The following is an 18,262-nucleotide window of genomic DNA, read 5'->3' as shown; positions in this document are numbered from 1 at the left end:
CAGCAGCAGCAAGCCGAAAAGTGCAGGCATGTAAGGGATCTAGAGGTTGACATGTCTTCTTAACGGGAGTCCAGGAGCTCATCTCCACAAATGGACTTTTCAGGATCCTTGGGTGGCTCCGTAGTTTGAAACCAATTCTGGTTATCGCTTCTCGGCCTTTTGGCTAAGATCAAGTGTAGTATCTGTTCTTATCAGTTTAATATCTGATACGTCCCCTATCTGGGGACCATATATTAAATGGATTTTTAGAACAGGGAGATGGAAAAAGAGCTTGCTCTGTCCACTCCACGCATTGACCTGGTATTGCAGTATCTCCAGGACCGGTGCACCCCTTCTTTAATGCAGTTTCTAAAATCAGAAAGAATTGAATTCAATGTTTTTTGTTCATTTTGCTTGTTTGTCGGATTTTGGGATGGACTCTTTGGCTTTGCTTTTCTTCTCCTCATTGGATTTTTCATGTTCAAAGTTGCAGAAGCCAGATTACAAGCTCATTTTGGTTCAACTTCAGCAACTGTGCATTGCATTGCCATGTAATGTAATGAAATGCTATCTTTCTAGCTCTCCCTTTTTACTTCCTTTTGGATAAACAGACATATTAGGCAAGCATTTTGGAGCTTTCACCTAAATAACTACAGGTGGTGAGATAAGCTGCACAATATAATTGACCTTTCAGTATATTGTTGCACACACACCATCTATTTAGCAAATGCCCTTGTTATCAACAGCAGCCTTTTAAACTCACCTGAGCTAACAGGTATGTGCGCTGGTTACTCTGCTGCGCTTAAAATTTCTTTTTTGGTTTGCTACAATGCCTTTTCTGAAACGTTGTCTCCCTCTGCTGGAACACTGACTTCTTTCATTTAATGCCTGCAGACTATAAAAGAGAACCCAACCCAAAAAGTTTGGTTGATTAGTCTGTGGCATTCTGTTAAACTGTTGCTTATGGCGGTCTCTGTGAGCTTCTCAGCGACATTCAGCCAGCCAGGTATCCTGCCTGCAGTAGATGGAATGTGGCAATGGAACGCTGGCTGCGCGTGTCATAATAGGCTCTGAGCCTTTATATACCTGTGCACAGCAGCAGCCACCTTCAGTCTGCTGCTGGACAGCCAGCAGCAGCAGCAGCAGCAGCAGGAGAGGTATGTAATCAGCAGCCCTCCTGCTAAGGGTAGACAGCTGCTCGTTCCACCCCACCCCCCGCCTTAATTGGTTCTCCTCCCTTCCAACGGTGTTGAGGCGGGTGGGAACAGCAGGGGGTGAAGGTGCTGTGTTTAAAGAGGTGGAGTTATGCAGATCTAAAATGCGTGGATTGCAGCAGCAGCAAGCCGAAAAGTGCAGGCATGTAAGGGATCTAGAGGTTGACAACATGTCTTCTTAACGGGAGTCCAGGAGCTCATCTCCACAAATGGACTTTTCAGGATCCTTGGGTGGCTCCGTAGTTTGAAACCAATTCTGGTTATCGCTTCTCGGCCTTTTGGCTAAGATCAAGTGTAGTATCTGTTCTTATCAGTTTAATATCTGATACGTCCCCTATCTGGGGACCATATATTAAATGGATTTTTAGAACAGGGAGATGGAAAAAGAGCTTGCTCTGTCCACTCCACGCATTGACCTGGTATTGCAGTATCTCCAGGACCGGTGCACCCCTTCTTTAATGCAGTTTCTAAAATCAGAAAGAATTGAATTCAATGTTTTTTGTTCATTTTGCTTGTTTGTCGGATTTTGGGATGGACTCTTTGGCTTTGCTTTTCTTCTCCTCATTGGATTTTTCATGTTCAAAGTTGCAGAAGCCAGATTACAAGCTCATTTTGGTTCAACTTCAGCAACTGTGCATTGCATTGCCATGTAATGTAATGAAATGCTATCTTTCTAGCTCTCCCTTTTTACTTCCTTTTGGATAAACAGACATATTAGGCAAGCATTTTGGAGCTTTCACCTAAATAACTACAGGTGGTGAGATAAGCTGCACAATATAATTGACCTTTCAGTATATTGTTGCACACACACCATCTATTTAGCAAATGCCCTTGTTATCAACAGCAGCCTTTTAAACTCACCTGAGCTAACAGGTATGTGCGCTGGTTACTCTGCTGCGCTTAAAATTTCTTTTTTGGTTTGCTACAATGCCTTTTCTGAAACGTTGTCTCCCTCTGCTGGAACACTGACTTCTTTCATTTAATGCCTGCAGACTATAAAAGAGAACCCAACCCAAAAAGTTTGGTTGATTAGTCTGTGGCATTCTGTTAAACTGTTGCTTATGGCGGTCTCTGTGAGCTTCTCAGCGACATTCAGCCAGCCAGGTATCCTGCCTGCAGTAGATGGAATGTGGCAATGGAACGCTGGCTGCGCGTGTCATAATAGGCTCTGAGCCTTTATATACCTGTGCACAGCAGCAGCCACCTTCAGTCTGCTGCTGGACAGCCAGCAGCAGCAGCAGCAGCAGCAGCAGGAGAGGTATGTAATCAGCAGCCCTCCTGCTAAGGGTAGACAGCTGCTCGTTCCACCCCACCCCCCGCCTTAATTGGTTCTCCTCCCTTCCAACGGTGTTGAGGCGGGTGGGAACAGCAGGGGGTGAAGGTGCTGTGTTTAAAGAGGTGGAGTTATGGAGATCTAAAACGCGTGGATTGCAGCAGCAGCAAGCCGAAAAGTGCAGGCATGTAAGGGATCTAGAGGTTGACAACATGTCTTCTTAACGGGAGTCCAGGAGCTCATCTCCACAAATGGACTTTTCAGGATCCTTGGGTGGCTCCGTAGTTTGAAACCAATTCTGGTTATCGCTTCTCGGCCTTTTGGCTAAGATCAAGTGTAGTATCTGTTCTTATCAGTTTAATATCTGATACGTCCCCTATCTGGGGACCATATATTAAATGGATTTTTAGAACAGGGAGATGGAAAAAGAGCTTGCTCTGTCCACTCCACGCATTGACCTGGTATTGCAGTATCTCCAGGACCGGTGCACCCCTTCTTTAATGCAGTTTCTAAAATCAGAAAGAATTGAATTCAATGTTTTTTGTTCATTTTGCTTGTTTGTCGGATTTTTAGGATGGTCTCTTTGGCTTTGCTTTTCTTCTCCTCATTGGATTTTTCATGTTCAAAGTTGCAGAAGCCAGATTACAAGCTCATTTTGGTTCAACTTCAGCAACTGTGCATTGCATTGCCATGTAATGTAATGAAATGCTATCTTTCTAGCTCTCCCTTTTTACTTCCTTTTGGATAAACAGACATATTAGGCAAGCATTTTGGAGCTTTCACCTAAATAACTACAGGTGGTGAGATAAGCTGCACAATATAATTGACCTTTCAGTATATTGTTGCACACACACCATCTATTTAGCAAATGCCCTTGTTATCAACAGCAGCCTTTTAAACTCACCTGAGCTAACAGGTATGTGCGCTGGTTACTCTGCTGCGCTTAAAATTTCTTTTTTGGTTTGCTACAATGCCTTTTCTGAAACGTTGTCTCCCTCTGCTGGAACACTGACTTCTTTCATTTAATGCCTGCAGACTATAAAAGAGAACCCAACCCAAAAAGTTTGGTTGATTAGTCTGTGGCATTCTGTTAAACTGTTGCTTATGGCGGTCTCTGTGAGCTTCTCAGCGACATTCAGCCAGCCAGGTATCCTGCCTGCAGTAGATGGAATGTGGCAATGGAACGCTGGCTGCGCGTGTCATAATAGGCTCTGAGCCTTTATATACCTGTGCACAGCAGCAGCCACCTTCAGTCTGCTGCTGGACAGCCAGCAGCAGCAGCAGCAGCAGCAGGAGAGGTATGTAATCAGCAGCCCTCCTGCTAAGGGTAGACAGCTGCTCGTTCCACCCCACCCCCCGCCTTAATTGGTTCTCCTCCCTTCCAACGGTGTTGAGGCGGGTGGGAACAGCAGGGGGTGAAGGTGCTGTGTTTAAAGAGGTGGAGTTATGCAGATCTAAAACGCGTGGATTGCAGCAGCAGCAAGCCGAAAAGTGCAGGCATGTAAGGGATCTAGAGGTTGACAACATGTCTTCTTAACGGGAGTCCAGGAGCTCATCTCCACAAATGGACTTTTCAGGATCCTTGGGTGGCTCCGTAGTTTGAAACCAATTCTGGTTATCGCTTCTCGGCCTTTTGGCTAAGATCAAGTGTAGTATCTGTTCTTATCAGTTTAATATCTGATACGTCCCCTATCTGGGGACCATATATTAAATGGATTTTTAGAACAGGGAGATGGAAAAAGAGCTTGCTCTGTCCACTCCACGCATTGACCTGGTATTGCAGTATCTCCAGGACCGGTGCACCCCTTCTTTAATGCAGTTTCTAAAATCAGAAAGAATTGAATTCAATGTTTTTTGTTCATTTTGCTTGTTTGTCGGATTTTGGGATGGACTCTTTGGCTTTGCTTTTCTTCTCCTCATTGGATTTTTCATGTTCAAAGTTGCAGAAGCCAGATTACAAGCTCATTTTGGTTCAACTTCAGCAACTGTGCATTGCATTGCCATGTAATGTAATGAAATGCTATCTTTCTAGCTCTCCCTTTTTACTTCCTTTTGGATAAACAGACATATTAGGCAAGCATTTTGGAGCTTTCACCTAAATAACTACAGGTGGTGAGATAAGCTGCACAATATAATTGACCTTTCAGTATATTGTTGCACACACACCATCTATTTAGCAAATGCCCTTGTTATCAACAGCAGCCTTTTAAACTCACCTGAGCTAACAGGTATGTGCGCTGGTTACTCTGCTGCGCTTAAAATTTCTTTTTTGGTTTGCTACAATGCCTTTTCTGAAACGTTGTCTCCCTCTGCTGGAACACTGACTTCTTTCATTTAATGCCTGCAGACTATAAAAGAGAACCCAACCCAAAAAGTTTGGTTGATTAGTCTGTGGCATTCTGTTAAACTGATGCTTATGGCGGTCTCTGTGAGCTTCTCAGCGACATTCAGCCAGCCAGGTATCCTGCCTGCAGTAGATGGAATGTGGCAATGGAACGCTGGCTGCGCGTGTCATAATAGGCTCTAAGCCTTTATATACCTGTGCACAGCAGCAGCCACCTTCAGTCTGCTGCTGGACAGCCAGCAGCAGCAGCAGCAGCAGGAGAGGTATGTAATCAGCAGCCCTCCTGCTAAGGGTAGACAGCTGCTCGTTCCACCCCACCCCCCGCCTTAATTGGTTCTCCTCCCTTCCAACGGTGTTGAGGCGGGTGGGAACAGCAGGGGGTGAAGGTGCTGTGTTTAAAGAGGTGTAGTTATGCAGATCTAAAACAGCAGCAGCAAGCCGAAAAGTGCAGGCATGTAAGGGATCTAGAGGTTGACAACATGTCTTCTTAACGGGAATCCAGGAGCTCATCTCCACAAATGGACTTTTCAGGATCCTTGGGTGGCTCCGTAGTTTGAAACCAATTCTGGTTTGCTACAATGCCTTTTCTGAAACGTTGTCTCCCTCTGCTGGAACACTGACTTCTTTCATTTAATGCCTGCAGACTATAAAAGAGAACCCAACCCAAAAAGTTTGGTTGATTAGTCTGTGGCATTCTGTTAAACTGATGCTTATGGCGGTTTCTGTGAGCTTCTCAGCGACATTCAGCCAGCCAGGTATCCTGCCTGCAGTAGATGGAATGTGGCAATGGAACGCTGGCTGCGCGTGTCATAATAGGCTCTAAGCCTTTATATACCTGTGCACAGCAGCAGCCACCTTCAGTCTGCTGCTGGACAGCCAGCAGCAGCAGCAGCAGGAGAGGTATGTAATCAGCAGCCCTCCTGCTAAGGGTAGACAGCTGCTCGTTCCACCCCACCCCCCGCCTTAATTGGTTCTCCTCCCTTCCAACGGTGTTGAGGCGGGTGGGAACAGCAGGGGGTGAAGGTGCTGTGTTTAAAGAGGTGGAGTTATGCAGATCTAAAACGCGTGGATTGCAGCAGCAGCAAGCCGAAAAGTGCAGGCATGTAAGGGATCTAGAGGTTGACAACATGTCTTCTTAACGGGAGTCCAGGAGCTCATCTCCACAAATGGACTTTTCAGGATCCTTGGGTGGCTCCGTAGTTTGAAACCAATTCTGGTTATCGCTTCTCGGCCTTTTGGCTAAGATCAAGTGTAGTATCTGTTCTTATCAGTTTAATATCTGATACGTCCCCTATCTGGGGACCATATATTAAATGGATTTTTAGAACAGGGAGATGGAAAAAGAGCTTGCTCTGTCCACTCCACGCATTGACCTGGTATTGCAGTATCTCCAGGACCGGTGCACCCCTTCTTTAATGCAGTTTCTAAAATCAGAAAGAATTGAATTCAATGTTTTTTGCTCATTTTGCTTGTTTGTCGGATTTTGGGATGGACTCTTTGGCTTTGCTTTTCTTCTCCTCATTGGATTTTTCATGTTCAAAGTTGCAGAAGCCAGATTACAAGCTCATTTTGGTTCAACTTCAGCAACTGTGCATTGCATTGCCATGTAATGTAATGAAATGCTATCTTTCTAGCTCTCCCTTTTTACTTCCTTTTGGATAAACAGACATATTAGGCAAGCATTTTGGAGCTTTCACCTAAATAACTACAGGTGGTGAGATAAGCTGCACAATATAATTGACCTTTCAGTATATTGTTGCACACACACCATCTATTTAGCAAATGCCCTTGTTATCAACAGCAGCCTTTTAAACTCACCTGAGCTAACAGGTATGTGCGCTGGTTACTCTGCTGCGCTTAAAATTTCTTTTTTGGTTTGCTACAATGCCTTTTCTGAAACGTTGTCTCCCTCTGCTGGAACACTGACTTCTTTCATTTAATGCCTGCAGACTATAAAAGAGAACCCAACCCAAAAAGTTTGGTTGATTAGTCTGTGGCATTCTGTTAAACTGTTGCTTATGGCGGTCTCTGTGAGCTTCTCAGCGACATTCAGCCAGCCAGGTATCCTGCCTGCAGTAGATGGAATGTGGCAATGGAACGCTGGCTGCGCGTGTCATAATAGGCTCTGAGCCTTTATATACCTGTGCACAGCAGCAGCCACCTTCAGTCTGCTGCTGGACAGCCAGCAGCAGCAGCAGCAGCAGCAGGAGAGGTATGTAATCAGCAGCCCTCCTGCTAAGGGTAGACAGCTGCTCGTTCCACCCCACCCCCCGCCTTAATTGGTTCTCCTCCCTTCCAACGGTGTTGAGGCGGGTGGGAACAGCAGGGGGTGAAGGTGCTGTGTTTAAAGAGGTGGAGTTATGCAGATCTAAAACGCGTGGATTGCAGCAGCAGCAAGCCGAAAAGTGCAGGCATGTAAGGGATCTAGAGGTTGACAACATGTCTTCTTAACGGGAGTCCAGGAGCTCATCTCCACAAATGGACTTTTCAGGATCCTTGGGTGGCTCCGTAGTTTGAAACCAATTCTGGTTATCGCTTCTCGGCCTTTTGGCTGAGACCAAGTGCTTCACAGCAGGAGGTTTCAGTTGAAGGGCACTCAGGTACCCCTCTCCTTGGCCTGGCAGGATCGTCCACTTCGGTGGGCTTCACCTGCCTGCTGCTATTAGGGAGAGGGATTAGTCCTAGGGTAACGGGCAGCGATCCCCCAGCCTTCAGGTGCTTTATCTCAAAGCTCTGAAGGCGCAGATTGCAGGCGGTTGCAATTTGCATTTTGTTGCGCCATACCATGGAGGTTGACCCCAACCTCGTGCCTCTATATGCGAGGCTTAAGAACACCATAAGGGTCCGCTTTACGGCTGGTGGTTCCGATATGCGGAATCTGGGATATGTAGTCCAGGACGTGCTTGAGAAACTGCTCCACGTCAGAACCAACGAAATCCTTTCTATCCAGGATTATCCTCGACGTGGAGATTATGATGTAACCTTTACTGGCGAAGGTATTTTCAAAGATGTTTTGTCCAGAGTTAAGTCGGTAGAAAATAGCCCTGGTCTAAAAGGGATTCAGATCATCGAGCACGTCCTGGATGAGGTAAAGATGGTGGTTGTGAAAATCTTCTCACCCTTCATAACAGCACCAGAGGTTATTTCCTTTTTGTCAGTTTATTTTAAAAGTGTGAAATTGATTGGGAAAGTGTTGAATGAGTTTAACATCTGGACCTCAAAATGGAAGTTTTTAGTAAAATGTGAAAGAGACCCTAAATTCCCTGGAGGTGTGAGACTTCCTCCAGCTCGATTTAAAATAGGGCAAACTAATGGGGATTTTTTTTTCTCAGGAATGCCACTTTTCTGTAGGTATTGTGGTCTCTATGGGCACTCTAAGGATAGTTGTGGTGCCACTTGTAGAAATTGTGCCAGTACTGAACATGACACAAAGGAGTGCCCAAATGAAAAAAAATGCTCTTTTTGTCGGACACCTGGTCATTTCTATTTTTCTTGCCCTCACAGGTTCAGAGAGGATGAACAAAAACAAAAGGAGAAGTCCAAGACATCCGGGAATGGACGGGCCAATCAGACCACCCCTCAGGAGGAGGAACAGCAACCTGGAGCCTCGGGAGGTGATAAGGGCGCTTCGACTAGTAACAATCCCTCCGAGTCAATGACAGGTAACTCACAGGAGCCCAGGAGCTGGCTGAAAGACCATAAGGAGGCTAAAAGGAAGGCTGAGAAAGATCATAAAGGGGCGGTCGGTAAGGCCAAAAAAGAACGCCAAAAGGCTGACACCGAGCCCAAAATTCCCACTGGGTCTCACGAGAGCGAGGGCGGTACGTGGCATTTGGTGAGGTCTCATAATAAGAAAAAGAATGGTTCCGTGGAGGTGGCTAATAGGGAGGAGATGGATACATCCCCTCACGGTGGTGTAGACTCTGGAATCCCGAGGTCCCGGGGCTCTGCTGCCCCAGGTGGGGCCCCGAACCTGGCTGCCTCCGGGGACTCTGATGCTCCGCCATGTGCGCAGCCTGCCCCTGTGTTACGACCCTCTGCGGGTCAGCAGGGGAGTGCGGAGCCTCTCGGAGACCCACCTGACGAGGACCTAAATGGTCAGCCTATGGAGACCCAGTGTAACCTTTCTCACAATATCCTTCCGAGCTACACCCCAGTAGCGTCGGGTCTTAATTTAAGTGAATGTTCCTTCTCCGATGATGAAGACTCTTTGATAACGGTGGATTCAGAAGAGGGCGTTGGTGAAAGTCCAAGTGGTCTGATCCGTCCATCGGATAGGTAAAGTCCAGTTTTTGTTTCTTCCTAACCATTTGTTATGATGGCTGACATTAGTGGTGTTTCCCTCAATGTGAGAGGCATAGGATCCAAGACCAGAAGAGCTACTGTTTTACATTTTTTAACCTGTTTTACAGCTTCTGTTTTCTTTTTACAAGAATGTCATATCCCTCATAAGATTTCTTACAAAAAATATAAGGAAGAGTGGAAACATGGTCCATCGGTCTGGTCTGGATCAAATGCAACCGGATCAGCCGGGGTAGCTATACTTTTTAAGGGAAATGTGTCTATTGATTTTATCCAAGATATTTTACCGGGTCGTATTCTTTTAGTTAAGGCTTTTATTGATGGGACAAGATGGCAGTTTTTAAATTTTTATGGGTCACCTGATAAAAATGAAAGGGCTGATATGCTGGAAATTTTACCTTTATTTATTAACATTTCAGAACCTTTTATCCTGGCAGGTGATTTTAATTGTATTTTAAAAGGCGAAAGCCGACGCTCCGGTTCCGTGAGTAGAAATTATGACAAAACGTCTGGAATGTTAAGCAATATTATAAATGATTGTAAATTAACTGATGTGTATAAAGAATGTAACAAGGATAGCCCTATAGACGCTGGTTTCACCTGGAGCAATTCTACATGTAGCTCCAGGATAGATTTTGTTTTAGGTTCAGAAAAAATACTGCCAGTGAAATGTGAAGTTTTAACTAATATTCTCTCAGATCACAAGGTTTTATCTTTTAGAGTGAGGATTAATGGAAAGAAGAAATGTGGTAAGAAATCTTGGAAATTGAATGTGTCCCTTTTAAAAGATCCACAAATTTTATCGGATTTTATTGAGTTTTATGTAAACTGTAGAAAAAGGAAAAACCCCAATATTTCTTTTAGCTCCTGGTGGGATAGAATGAAAATAAGCATTAAAGATTTCTTTATAAAGAAAAGCATACAAAAAGCTAAAGAAAAGTTTGAGATCTATAATTTTCTTAATATCAGGTTACAGACATTGTACAAATTCAAAGACAATGGTCTGGATGTAGGTAATGATATATTGAGTCTTAAAGGAGAAATTTCAAAGTGGTTGGAACAAAAAGGAAAAGAACTGATTTTTCGTTCAAAGGTAAAACACGTAGAAGAGGATGAGACTTGTTCCAGGTATTTTTTTAAGAAAAACAAACAGGCGAAAACAATAATTGATAACATAGATGGAGATAATAATATCAACGTTATATTGGATAAGGTAAATGTCTATTTTAATGATCTTTTTAATGTAAAAACTGTAGACCATGATTTAATACACACTTTCCTGGGGGAGATCAAGTCCACCCTAGATGCTGATGCCCAAAGTTTTTTATCCCAACCTCTATGTGAGGAAGAGATTTTAGAAACCATGAAGAGTTTTAAAAATGGTAAAGTGCCCGGCCCTGATGGTATCCCCATAGAGTTTTATATAAGTTTTTATGATATTTTAAAAGATGATTTGTTTAATTTGTTTTCCGAAGTTTTTAATAATAAGGTTTTACTCAACTCATGGAAGAAAGGTGAGGTATCACTACTATACAAAAAAGGTGACAAAACGGATCTTAAAAACTGGAGGCCGATAACTCTTTTAAATAGTGATTACAAAATTATGGCTAAGATCTGTGCAAATCGGTTGAAAAAAGTGATACATAAAGTAATTCATGCAAATCAGGTATGCGGGGTACCTGGGCGTAGTATCTGGGACAATTTAAACCTGGTGAAAGATTGTATTGAAGATGTAAAAACCAGAAAGACAAAGATGTCAATCCTAGCGGTGGATTTTGAGAAAGCTTTTGACCGCGTGTCTCATTTTTATCTTTTTAAAGTTTTAGAAAAAATGGGCATTCCGGGTGGGTTTTTATTGTCTCTTAAAGCTTTTTATAATGATTGTACGAGTAAGATTTTAGTTAATGGTTTTAAAACAAAAGAGGTAGTTTTAAAATCAGGGGTGAAGCAGGGTTGCCCTTTGTCCCCCCTGCTTTTTATATGTGCTATAGAACCCCTTTTATGTACAATACGCCGGGATAAGCAAATATGTGGAGTACCCTTACCCGGAGGGAACGGTCTACAAGTTAAAGTTGTAAGCTATATGGATGATGTAGCAGTGTTTGGATGTGATGTACCTTCAATACAAAAAACGATAAGCCAAATTCAGTCTTTTTGTACAGTTTCCGGTTTTAAAATTAATCTTACTAAATGTAATATTTTAAATGTCGGGGGGATGAGTTTACATGATGTACCAATTGCAGTTACAGATTCCATTACTATTTTAGGTGTTTCTTTTAATGAATCTAATAATGGTTTTAATAGCTGGGATGCGGCAGCACAGAAAATTAATCAGAAAATCTGCATGTGGAATATGAGAAAGCTGTCAATGGAAGGTAAAGTTCTGATTGTAAAAATGGTGATATTACCTATCCTGTTATATCTTAGTTTGGTGTTCCCCCCTCCTACAAATTTGTTGAAACGAATTACAAAAGTATGTTTTACCTTTTTTTGGGGCTCAAAAATGGAGAAACTCAAAAGAGAAATTGTGACAAAGCCAAAGGTTAAAGGTGGGAAAGATTTCCCTGTTTTAGATAAGTTTCTTTTAATACATTTTTTCTGTTTCTGTTTTAAAACCCTTTTTAAAGATAATTACCTTTCCTATTTTATGCGTTTTAACACTGGTTTTCTCATGAGAAGGTTTGGTTGGTTTGAAACGGTTTTATCCTTTCCTTATGCTTTTAACCTACCTGCACATTATGAGATTTTAAAGAAAATTATTCTTGATTTTAATTTGAATAAGAAACAGACAGGGGATCTATGTAACAGCAAGACACTACTCAAACAAATTAGTACTGATGTGACGTTGTGTGATATTGAACGTTATGATGATGACAAAACTGTACACATATGGAAAATGATTAACGCCCCTTATCTTTTTAATGTACAGAAAGACATGTCTTGGAGCTGCGCACACCACTGTCTTCCTTGCCGGGCATTCCAGTACAGAAGAGGTTTTGTGAGGTCTGCCATATGCCCAAGAGAAGGTTGTCAAGAAGAAGAGACAGTGAAGCATCTTTTATGGACTTGTGCTTTTGCTAAAGAGTTCTGGAGAAGATTAATCCCCCTGCTGGAGAAAATGGTGGACCTCAAGGACTTTAATTTTGCATCAGTGTTATATGGTCTTCTGGAATGCCCAACAATGGACCAAAAAATAATGGCGTGGAAGACAGTGAATTGTGCCAAGATAGCGCTCTGGAATGCTAGAAATATTGCTGTTTTTAAACATGAAATGTTACCAGTAGATGATGTTTTAGCCTTTTGTAAAAGTGAAATGTACATATACTATTTATTGGACAGGAAAAAGAATGTAACGTTGGCAGGAAAATGGCTTTTTAACCTATGGAATATTTGACGTCTTGTAAAATTTGCTGTGATGGAATTTTTATTTTTCTTTGAAGTCCCGAAAGTGTAATGTGGATGTAATGGTTTTATTTCTGTAATTTGTTAAATTTTAAATAAACGGTTTTTATCCCCATGTGGGGGATAGCCAAATTAAAAAAAAAAATCTGTTCTTATCAGTTTAATATCTGATACGTCCCCTATCTGGGGACCATATATTAAATGGATTTTTAGAACAGGGAGATGGAAAAAGAGCTTGCTCTGTCCACTCCACGCATTGACCTGGTATTGCAGTATCTCCAGGACCGGTGCACCCCTTCTTTAATGCAGTTTCTAAAATCAGAAAGAATTGAATTCAATGTTTTTTGTTCATTTTGCTTGTTTGTCGGATTTTGGGATGGACTCTTTGGCTTTGCTTTTCTTCTCCTCATTGGATTTTTCATGTTCAAAGTTGCAGAAGCCAGATTACAAGCTCATTTTGGTTCAACTTCAGCAACTGTGCATTGCATTGCCATGTAATGTAATGAAATGCTATCTTTCTAGCTCTCCCTTTTTACTTCCTTTTGGATAAACAGACATATTAGGCAAGCATTTTGGAGCTTTCACCTAAATAACTACAGGTGGTGAGATAAGCTGCACAATATAATTGACCTTTCAGTATATTGTTGCACACACACCATCTATTTAGCAAATGCCCTTGTTATCAACAGCAGCCTTTTAAACTCACCTGAGCTAACAGGTATGTGCGCTGGTTACTCTGCTGCGCTTAAAATTTCTTTTTTGGTTTGCTACAATGCCTTTTCTGAAACGTTGTCTCCCTCTGCTGGAACACTGACTTCTTTCATTTAATGCCTGCAGACTATAAAAGAGAACCCAACCCAAAAAGTTTGGTTGATTAGTCTGTGGCATTCTGTTAAACTGTTGCTTATGGCGGTCTCTGTGAGCTTCTCAGCGACATTCAGCCAGCCAGGTATCCTGCCTGCAGTAGATGGAATGTGGCAATGGAACGCTGGCTGCGCATGTCATAATAGGCTCTGAGCCTTTATATACCTGTGCACAGCAGCAGCCACCTTCAGTCTGCTGCTGGACAGCCAGCAGCAGCAGCAGCAGCAGGAGAGGTATGTAATCAGCAGCCCTCCTGCTAAGGGTAGACAGCTGCTCGTTCCACCCCACCCCCCGCCTTAATTGGTTCTCCTCCCTTCCAACGGTGTTGAGGCGGGTGGGAACAGCAGGGGGTGAAGGTGCTGTGTTTAAAGAGGTGGAGTTATGCAGATCTAAAACGCGTGGATTGCAGCAGCAGCAAGCCGAAAAGTGCAGGCATGTAAGGGATCTAGAGGTTGACAACATGTCTTCTTAACGGGAGTCCAGGAGCTCATCTCCACAAATGGACTTTTCAGGATCCTTGGGTGGCTCCGTAGTTTGAAACCAATTCTGGTTATCGCTTCTCGGCCTTTTGGCTGAGACCAAGTGCTTCACAGCAGGAGGTTTCAGTTGAAGGGCACTCAGGTACCCCTCTCCTTGGCCTGGCAGGATCGTCCACTTCGGTGGGCTTCACCTGCCTGCTGCTATTAGGGAGAGGGATTAGTCCTAGGGTAACGGGCAGCGATCCCCCAGCCTTCAGGTGCTTTATCTCAAAGCTCTGAAGGCGCAGATTGCAGGCGGTTGCAATTTGCATTTTGTTGCGCCATACCATGGAGGTTGACCCCAACCTCGTGCCTCTATATGCGAGGCTTAAGAACACCATAAGGGTCCGCTTTACGGCTGGTGGTTCCGATATGCGGAATCTGGGATATGTAGTCCAGGACGTGCTTGAGAAACTGCTCCACGTCAGAACCAACGAAATCCTTTCTATCCAGGATTATCCTCGACGTGGAGATTATGATGTAACCTTTACTGGCGAAGGTATTTTCAAAGATGTTTTGTCCAGAGTTAAGTCGGTAGAAAATAGCCCTGGTCTAAAAGGGATTCAGATCATCGAGCACGTCCTGGATGAGGTAAAGATGGTGGTTGTGAAAATCTTCTCACCCTTCATAACAGCACCAGAGGTTATTTCCTTTTTGTCAGTTTATTTTAAAAGTGTGAAATTGATTGGGAAAGTGTTGAATGAGTTTAACATCTGGACCTCAAAATGGAAGTTTTTAGTAAAATGTGAAAGAGACCCTAAATTCCCTGGAGGTGTGAGACTTCCTCCAGCTCGATTTAAAATAGGGCAAACTAATGGGGATTTTTTTTTCTCAGGAATGCCACTTTTCTGTAGGTATTGTGGTCTCTATGGGCACTCTAAGGATAGTTGTGGTGCCACTTGTAGAAATTGTGCCAGTACTGAACATGACACAAAGGAGTGCCCAAATGAAAAAAAATGCTCTTTTTGTCGGACACCTGGTCATTTCTATTTTTCTTGCCCTCACAGGTTCAGAGAGGATGAACAAAAACAAAAGGAGAAGTCCAAGACATCCGGGAATGGACGGGCCAATCAGACCACCCCTCAGGAGGAGGAACAGCAACCTGGAGCCTCGGGAGGTGATAAGGGCGCTTCGACTAGTAACAATCCCTCCGAGTCAATGACAGGTAACTCACAGGAGCCCAGGAGCTGGCTGAAAGACCATAAGGAGGCTAAAAGGAAGGCTGAGAAAGATCATAAAGGGGCGGTCGGTAAGGCCAAAAAAGAACGCCAAAAGGCTGACACCGAGCCCAAAATTCCCACTGGGTCTCACGAGAGCGAGGGCGGTACGTGGCATTTGGTGAGGTCTCATAATAAGAAAAAGAATGGTTCCGTGGAGGTGGCTAATAGGGAGGAGATGGATACATCCCCTCACGGGGGTGTAGACTCTGGAATCCCGAGGTCCCGGGGCTCTGCTGCCCCAGGTGGGGCCCCGAACCTGGCTGCCTCCGGGGACTCTGAGGCTCCGCCATGTGCGCAGCCTGCCCCTGTGTTACGACCCTCTGCGGGTCAGCAGGGGAGTGCGGAGCCTCTCGGAGACCCACCTGACGAGGACCTAAATGGTCAGCCTATGGAGACCCAGTGTAACCTTTCTCACAATATCCTTCCGAGCTACACCCCAGTAGCGTCGGGTCTTAATTTAAGTGAATGTTCCTTCTCCGATGATGAAGACTCTTTGATAACGGTGGATTCAGAAGAGGGCGTTGGTGAAAGTCCAAGTGGTCTGATCCGTCCATCGGATAGGTAAAGTCCAGTTTTTGTTTCTTCCTAACCATTTGTTATGATGGCTGACATTAGTGGTGTTTCCCTCAATGTGAGAGGCATAGGATCCAAGACCAGAAGAGCTACTGTTTTACATTTTTTAACCTGTTTTACAGCTTCTGTTTTCTTTTTACAAGAATGTCATATCCCTCATAAGATTTCTTACAAAAAATATAAGGAAGAGTGGAAACATGGTCCATCGGTCTGGTCTGGATCAAATGCAACCGGATCAGCCGGGGTAGCTATACTTTTTAAGGGAAATGTGTCTATTGATTTTATCCAAGATATTTTACCGGGTCGTATTCTTTTAGTTAAGGCTTTTATTGATGGGACAAGATGGCAGTTTTTAAATTTTTATGGGTCACCTGATAAAAATGAAAGGGCTGATATGCTGGAAATTTTACCTTTATTTATTAACATTTCAGAACCTTTTATCCTGGCAGGTGATTTTAATTGTATTTTAAAAGGCGAAAGCCGACGCTCCGGTTCCGTGAGTAGAAATTATGACAAAACGTCTGGAATGTTAAGCAATATTATAAATGATTGTAAATTAACTGATGTGTATAAAGAATGTAACAAGGATAGCCCTATAGACGCTGGTTTCACCTGGAGCAATTCTACATGTAGCTCCAGGATAGATTTTGTTTTAGGTTCAGAAAAAATACTGCCAGTGAAATGTGAAGTTTTAACTAATATTCTCTCAGATCACAAGGTTTTATCTTTTAGAGTGAGGATTAATGGAAAGAAGAAATGTGGTAAGAAATCTTGGAAATTGAATGTGTCCCTTTTAAAAGATCCACAAATTTTATCGGATTTTATTGAGTTTTATGTAAACTGTAGAAAAAGGAAAAACCCCAATATTTCTTTTAGCTCCTGGTGGGATAGAATGAAAATAAGCATTAAAGATTTCTTTATAAAGAAAAGCATACAAAAAGCTAAAGAAAAGTTTGAGATCTATAATTTTCTTAATATCAGGTTACAGACATTGTACAAATTCAAAGACAATGGTCTGGATGTAGGTAATGATATATTGAGTCTTAAAGGAGAAATTTCAAAGTGGTTGGAACAAAAAGGAAAAGAACTGATTTTTCGTTCAAAGGTAAAACACGTAGAAGAGGATGAGACTTGTTCCAGGTATTTTTTTAAGAAAAACAAACAGGCGAAAACAATAATTGATAACATAGATGGAGATAATAATATCAACGTTATATTGGATAAGGTAAATGTCTATTTTAATGATCTTTTTAATGTAAAAACTGTAGACCATGATTTAATACACACTTTCCTGGGGGAGATCAAGTCCACCCTAGATGCTGATGCCCAAAGTTTTTTATCCCAACCTCTATGTGAGGAAGAGATTTTAGAAACCATGAAGAGTTTTAAAAATGGTAAAGTGCCCGGCCCTGATGGTATCCCCATAGAGTTTTATATAAGTTTTTATGATATTTTAAAAGATGATTTGTTTAATTTGTTTTCCGAAGTTTTTAATAATAAGGTTTTACTCAACTCATGGAAGAAAGGTGAGGTATCACTACTATACAAAAAAGGTGACAAAACGGATCTTAAAAACTGGAGGCCGATAACTCTTTTAAATAGTGATTACAAAATTATGGCTAAGATCTGTGCAAATCGGTTGAAAAAAGTGATACATAAAGTAATTCATGCAAATCAGGTATGCGGGGTACCTGGGCGTAGTATCTGGGACAATTTAAACCTGGTGAAAGATTGTATTGAAGATGTAAAAACCAGAAAGACAAAGATGTCAATCCTAGCGGTGGATTTTGAGAAAGCTTTTGACCGCGTGTCTCATTTTTATCTTTTTAAAGTTTTAGAAAAAATGGGCATTCCGGGTGGGTTTTTATTGTCTCTTAAAGCTTTTTATAATGATTGTACGAGTAAGATTTTAGTTAATGGTTTTAAAACAAAAGAGGTAGTTTTAAAATCAGGGGTGAAGCAGGGTTGCCCTTTGTCCCCCCTGCTTTTTATATGTGCTATAGAACCCCTTTTATGTACAATACGCCGGGATAAGCAAATATGTGGAGTACCCTTACCCGGAGGGAACGGTCTACAAGTTAAAGTTGTAAGCTATATGGATGATGTAGCAGTGTTTGGATGTGATGTACCTTCAATACAAAAAACGATAAGCCAAATTCAGTCTTTTTGTACAGTTTCCGGTTTTAAAATTAATCTTACTAAATGTAATATTTTAAATGTCGGGGGGATGAGTTTACATGATGTACCAATTGCAGTTACAGATTCCATTACTATTTTAGGTGTTTCTTTTAATGAATCTAATAATGGTTTTAATAGCTGGGATGCGGCAGCACAGAAAATTAATCAGAAAATCTGCATGTGGAATATGAGAAAGCTGTCAATGGAAGGTAAAGTTCTGATTGTAAAAATGGTGATATTACCTATCCTGTTATATCTTAGTTTGGTGTTCCCCCCTCCTACAAATTTGTTGAAACGAATTACAAAAGTATGTTTTACCTTTTTTTGGGGCTCAAAAATGGAGAAACTCAAAAGAGAAATTGTGACAAAGCCAAAGGTTAAAGGTGGGAAAGATT

General features: G+C 42.4%; 6 non-coding genes across 6 annotated transcripts; all 6 read left to right on the top strand.

Annotated features, from left to right (window-relative positions):
- The first annotated feature begins 143 nt into the window (after window positions 1–143).
- Window positions 144–334, top strand: LOC141220106 (U2 spliceosomal RNA). The gene has a single exon (XR_012288478.1). It is a non-coding gene; the product is annotated as a U2 spliceosomal RNA (small nuclear RNA).
- Window positions 335–1,455: 1,121 nt separating this feature from the next.
- LOC141220105 (U2 spliceosomal RNA) lies at window positions 1,456–1,646 on the top strand. The gene has a single exon (XR_012288477.1). It is a non-coding gene; the product is annotated as a U2 spliceosomal RNA (small nuclear RNA).
- Window positions 1,647–2,770: 1,124 nt separating this feature from the next.
- LOC141220104 (U2 spliceosomal RNA) lies at window positions 2,771–2,961 on the top strand. Its single transcript, XR_012288476.1, has one exon. It is a non-coding gene; the product is annotated as a U2 spliceosomal RNA (small nuclear RNA).
- A 1,122-nt stretch (window positions 2,962–4,083) lies between these two features.
- On the top strand, window positions 4,084–4,274 carry LOC141220103 (U2 spliceosomal RNA). The gene has a single exon (XR_012288475.1). It is a non-coding gene; the product is annotated as a U2 spliceosomal RNA (small nuclear RNA).
- Window positions 4,275–6,029: 1,755 nt separating this feature from the next.
- Window positions 6,030–6,220, top strand: LOC141220102 (U2 spliceosomal RNA). The gene has a single exon (XR_012288474.1). It is a non-coding gene; the product is annotated as a U2 spliceosomal RNA (small nuclear RNA).
- Window positions 6,221–12,622: 6,402 nt separating this feature from the next.
- LOC141219657 (U2 spliceosomal RNA) lies at window positions 12,623–12,812 on the top strand. Its single transcript, XR_012288103.1, has one exon. It is a non-coding gene; the product is annotated as a U2 spliceosomal RNA (small nuclear RNA).
- Window positions 12,813–18,262: the final 5,450 nt, after the last annotated feature.

This window comes from Phyllobates terribilis, unplaced genomic scaffold (assembly GCF_046119375.1).
Source record: "Phyllobates terribilis strain yellow unplaced genomic scaffold, ASM4611937v1 Scaffold_277__1_contigs__length_2500907, whole genome shotgun sequence".
NCBI classification, from domain to species: domain Eukaryota; kingdom Metazoa; phylum Chordata; class Amphibia; order Anura; family Dendrobatidae; genus Phyllobates; species Phyllobates terribilis.
This window is presented reverse-complemented; position numbering and strand designations above follow the sequence as displayed.